The sequence below is a fragment of the Silene latifolia genome, chromosome Y (genome assembly GCF_048544455.1).
Source record: "Silene latifolia isolate original U9 population chromosome Y, ASM4854445v1, whole genome shotgun sequence".
Taxonomy (NCBI): domain Eukaryota; kingdom Viridiplantae; phylum Streptophyta; class Magnoliopsida; order Caryophyllales; family Caryophyllaceae; genus Silene; species Silene latifolia.
The window spans coordinates 450,886,713-450,892,371 of record NC_133538.1 but is presented as its reverse complement, the minus strand read 5'-3'; the positions used below and the strand labels follow the sequence as shown (position 1 = coordinate 450,892,371).

The window sequence follows — 5,659 nt, the reverse complement described above, 5'->3', positions numbered from 1 at the left end:
TAGAAGATCACAAGGTAACTTGTTACCCTTTGATCATGAAATTAAAAGGACTTTGACAACCAATAGAAGACTTACTAGGAGAACTTTGAGAGGTATTGGTGAGGTTGTAGATATTCAACCAAACACTATTGAGTCCATCAACCCTTTTGCAAGAGAAGGTGAGGAGAACCCAACACAAAATCCAACACAAAATCAACCCACAATGCCTAAATTTTCATCACATTTCGTACCAACCGAGGAGAACCTACCCAATGGTACTCCCACACCACAACACTTCACCGGAAATTTCATTGCCAAACCCCCATTTATCCAATTAGTCGAAAGAAGCCAATTTGGGGGGATGCCTAGTGAAGACCCTCACTCTCACATGGAGACTTTTTGTGACTATTGTGATGCGATATCTCAAACCGGTGTAACTCAAGACCAAATTTGATGGGTCTTATTTCCTTTTTCTCTAATTGGCACCGCAAAACAATGGTTGAAAGGCCTTGATAAGGCTACTCTCGGAATTGATTCTTGGAAGAAATTGGCTCTAGCTTTCTACAAAAAGTTCTATCCACCGGAAAAAACTAACATGCTAAGAGCTCAAATTACGGGCTTTAAGCAAAGAGATGAAGAATCTTTGTATGAAGCTTGGGAGCGATTCAAGGGAATTTGTCGCTTATGTCCTCACTATGGACTTAGCGAATGGTTCTTGGTACAACAATTTTGGAACGGTCTTTATGAAGACTCAAGAAACATTCTCAGCATGGGATCAAATGGAATATTCACCGAATTTGACGACAATCAAACTTGGAACAAAATTGAGGAAATGGCGGTCCATAATTCACAATATAGTAGACCTCGCAAGGCTACTAGAGGAGGAAAGCATGAAGTGGACTCTATTACTTAATTGGGTGCTCAACTTAGTGCTCACATTGATACCATCAATTTGAAGTTTGAAAAAGCTATGGCTAGACTCGAAGAAGCCTCAAAATCACCAAAGCATCATGTTAATGCCATGACGGCATCTTCATCAATCCCAAGTGGGATATGCGAGAATTGTGGAACTTTGGGACATGACCAAAGTGAATGTAGGGGAACAAATGAACAAGTGAATGCTTTTCAAGCATACAAGAGTGGTACCCCTTATTCCAACTATTATAATGAAAACACCAAATTCCACCCAAATCTCTCATACAAAAGCCAAAATGTTTAAAACCCTCAACCAACATACACCCCACCTCCCATGAGAAACCAAAATCAAAGACCCTTTTACACCCAAAACCAAGGTTACCAAAATCAAAATCCATACAATCAACAAAATGACCAAGGTTTTGATGTTCAAAAAGCGGCCCTCCAAATGCAAAAGAATCAACAAGAGTTTTTCACTCAAATGCAAAAGGATAGTCAAGCAAAGGAAATCACCATCAACAACATCCTAGCTCACACCAAAATGTTGGAAACCCAATTGACTCAACTAGCATCTTCAAACTCTCAAAGACAAAAGGGGCAATTACCACCTCAAAGTAATCCCCCAAGACATGAAACGGTTAGTGCCATTCACTTGAGGAGTGGTACAAGGTATGAAGCACCGAAGAAACAAGTTGAGGATGAAGTTGTAGAAGCTAGTGACAAAGAAGAAGTTGTGCAAAACTCCAAGGATGGAGAACCATCAAAAGAAGAAGTTTCAAAGAAAAATGAAGATAAGGCCAAGGAGAAGGAGCCCATTGTGATTAGACTTCCTTTTCCAAGTCGTCAAGCCAAGCCCAAATTTGATGACCAACTTGGAAAATTTATGGAGATTGTGAAGAATTTTGAAGTCTTGATTCCTTTCACGGAATTAATCAATCACTTGCCGGCCCATGCAAAATACATGAAAGACATCCTTACGAAGAAGAAGTCGATCCGGAAGCTTGAGACTATAGCCTTCAATAAGGTGAGTAGTGCAATACTTCAAGGGAGTTCACCTCCAAAACTTAAAGATCCGGGAAGCTTCTCAATACCGTGTACCATTGGCGACACCACAATCAACAAAGCCTTATGTGATCTAGGGGCTCGTGTGAGTGTTATGCCGTACTTGGTGAGTAAAAGTTTAGGGATGGGAGAGCTTAAATGCACCAATATCACACTCCAAATGGCCGATATATCGACGAAGACACCATTAGGGATATGGGAAGATGTTCCCGTAAGAGTTGGGAAATTTTTCATCCCGTTGGACTTTGTCATTGTTGACATGGAAGAAGACTCCAATATTCCAATCATTCTAGGTAGACCTTTCTTGCACACCGCGGGTGCGGTGATTGATGTGAAGCATGGATAGCTCACTCTAGAAGTGAGAGACGAGAGCATAACTTTCAATCTTGGCAAGACCATGAGAGCTCCCCGTTTGCATGAACCATGTTTTATGGTTGATCATTATAGCCGGAAGGATGATAGGAAGAAGTCGGAATTCCAATGGAAGAAGAAAGTTTATGATGCTCCATTCAAAGAGCAAGTGAATTGTAACAAAGAGAGCTTGAAAAGCTCACCAAAGTCAAGCAATAAAGAGGATGGCCTCATTGGCCAAGACAAGAAAGTGGGAGAGTTGTCTCTATCAACTCAAGAGATCTTTAGTGACCAAGTAGATAAAGTTTGTGGTCTTTGGGACGATGAGTTTGAAGGGATCTTCAATCCCTACATTGGTACTGCTATCGATAATGACCAACATGAAGGACAACAAGGGCAAAGATCTATTGAAGATCTTTATCATGACAATGAACAAGCTTTTGACTACTTCTTCAAGGTGTTGAGTAACATCAACGACACCTTGGACATGCCCCCATGACATCTCACTAAGGATGAGAGTTTGGTGGAGTCCTCTCTAAACCACCATTTGTAAATATTTCTAACTCCCTAACTTACATTTTAATTCTTACATTGCATTTTTGTCATTTTTTGGATTTTTTTTATGCTTTGATCAAGATATTTATCATTTTTGAGAGAAGTGAGGGAGGGACTAATGATTTTATTGATGTGTAGTGCTTTAGCTTACTGTGGGGATAACAATTGCCTAGGCTATTCATGCCTTAGTAGTGCCCCTACAATGAAGAACACGGGATTTGAAGAATGAAAATGACAAGGGATATGCAAGTGCACGGATGGAACTGAATCCAGGTAGACTACGAGGAATACGAGCGTCCTTAAGGGGAATTCGCCCGTCTTTTGGGAATCCGGGCGTCTGTTGCAGAATCCGTCCGTCCAATTGAACTGAAAAATTGAAAATTTAGGACTGTTGAAGAATCTGAGCGTCCCAGCAGAGAAGACGCTCGTCTGGAAGAATTCGCTCATCTTTGTAGAAAGACGCCCGTCTTTTTGCCAGTGCAAAATAAGAAAACTCGATGTAACAAAATCCGCCCGTCTTTATTGGAATCCGCTCGTCCTGCAACTGAAGAATCTGAGCGTCCCAGCTGAAAGACGCTCGTCTTTAGGCGAGAATTCCTGAACCCAGATTAGGCAGAATCCGAGCGTCCCGAAGGAAAAATGCTCGTCTTCCCCCTACAGTTCGAAATTTTCGGGTGTTTTTAAATACCCCTCCCACATTCATTCCTTCATTCATACATTCAAAACACTACCATAAGCCCCAAAAACCCCAAAACCCTCATCCTCTCCATCACCAAAACAAGATTTCCTCAACCAAATTCAACAAAATCAAATCCAAACTTCCTTACAACAACAATTAATCACTCCTTTTCCAACAATAATCAATCCAAGCATCAAAATCTTCAACCTTTGAGTCGATTTTTGAATTACAAAGGCAAATCCTTTCATCTTAAAATCGATTTGGGTATAATTGGAAATTGAAGATTTTCAATCTTTTCTTGGTATAATCATCAATGGCAAGAACAAAAAGATCAACAAAGGCACTCAAGGCAAAGGCACTCTCAAAAAGGCAACAATGCCTTCAAGCAAAGAAAGCCTCAATGGCTATGGTGGTTGCTAGCACAAACTTGGAAGTTCAACAACAACAACAAGATCCTCCCTTGGAAGCAACAACATCAACAAGTCCGGAAATTGCTCAATTATCAAACTATCCGGAGGTAATTTTCATTTCTAACTCCCATAGGGATACATTTGCCAAGTATGCTAAGAAATCCATTCTACCCACCAAATTCATATGTGAAGATGCCTTGAACAAATTGGGTGTCCTTGAGCAAACAAAAGCCTTCTTTGGAGCCATGGGGTTGGGAAAATTGTTTACTACAAGAGAATTGACATACCCCTCCCTTACCTTGGAATTCTTAAGTTCATTGAAAGTGACTAAGGTAGAGACTAAAGAATACATCGAGTTTCGCCTTGCCAATGTGAATAGGCGCATCACCTTTGATGTTTTGAGTAAAGCATTAGGTCTTAGTGATACACCTCGTTATTATAAGAAGCCTGAAAAATATGACCCCGCTCCTCTTTGGGAGGCGATTTCCGGGAAGAAATTTGAGAACTTTCATGCTTGTCGCGCTCTATTAGTCCACCATCCGGGCATTAGAGTGTGGCACAAGATCATCGGCAATACTATCATTGCAAGAAAAGACACTAACCACTTTACCAAGCTCGATTGTGTTCTACCTGAGTCGGCCTTAAATTTTGGAAGGGAATTCACCAAGCCTTACAATGCTCTAAGGCTTTTGGTGGAAATATGGCTCAATGTTGATTGTGGAAAGGAAGCCACCGCTTTTATCGTAAATGGAGGTATAGTTACTCTCTTGGCCAAGTACTTTGATCCGAATTTCAAAAAGGATAGCAAGTATGTGGCGAAAAGAGGGGGTCATCTCATTGACATGGATGCCATGATTAACAAGTACAAGTGGGTTAAGCATAATCCTTTTGACACCAAATATGGGTGGCTCACCAATGATGCTAGATCTTTTACTTTGCCCTCCAAGATATGCCGTTTGAGTGTCCATAGAACAAACTACCTTCTTCCCCTCTCAAAGGAAGCCGAGTACATCGTCCGTCAACAAAGGGGTGAAATTGAAATGCCCTCCTCCATTGTCACACCACCCTATCCATTCAAATATCAAGAGTTCAAACCCGAAGGTGTTGAAGTGGGCAATGACTACATGACTCTACTTATGCAAGAGATACACAAACAAGCTTATAAGGATCAGGAAGATGCATACTTGGCCCAATATCCACCCCTTCTTCATTTAGCTAGGCAAGGACTAATTGATCCTTCATGTCCTTTGCCTAGTTGGGCGGATAGGGAAGTTTTCTTTCCAAGTGCATCTAGGGGTGAAAGACCGGGTGACGATGAGGTTGTCGGTGATGAGGTTATCGGTGATGAGGTTATTGATGATGAGGGCATTATTGAAGAGGTAAATGAAGAAGAAGAGGGTAATGAAGATGATGAAGAAAGTGATGAAGAAAATGAGCAAGGAAGTGAAGAGGGGAGTGGTGATGAATCCACTTCTATTGAGGAAGATGATGACAATGATGATATGGTGGAAGACTAGCAAGCTTTGGAGGCTCCTACCCTCTTGAGGTTTGTCTACTTCTTTCTTAGTTTTATTTATTTTTATCTTGATCATTGTTGGAGAGTCCTAGCAACATAGAGGACTAACACCTCGGCCCCAATGAGGTGTTCTTATTTTATTGTTCCACTTTTGAAAATCCAAAATGACAATTTAGTTTCATGCATTGCATC

General features: G+C 41.0%; 1 non-coding gene across 1 annotated transcript; it reads right to left on the bottom strand.

Annotated features, from left to right (window-relative positions):
* Positions 1 to 574: 574 nt before the first annotated feature.
* LOC141634857 (small nucleolar RNA R71) lies at positions 575 to 681 on the bottom strand. The gene has a single exon (XR_012539575.1). It is a non-coding gene; the product is annotated as a small nucleolar RNA R71 (small nucleolar RNA).
* Between the last annotated feature and the right edge of the window lie 4,978 nt (positions 682 to 5,659).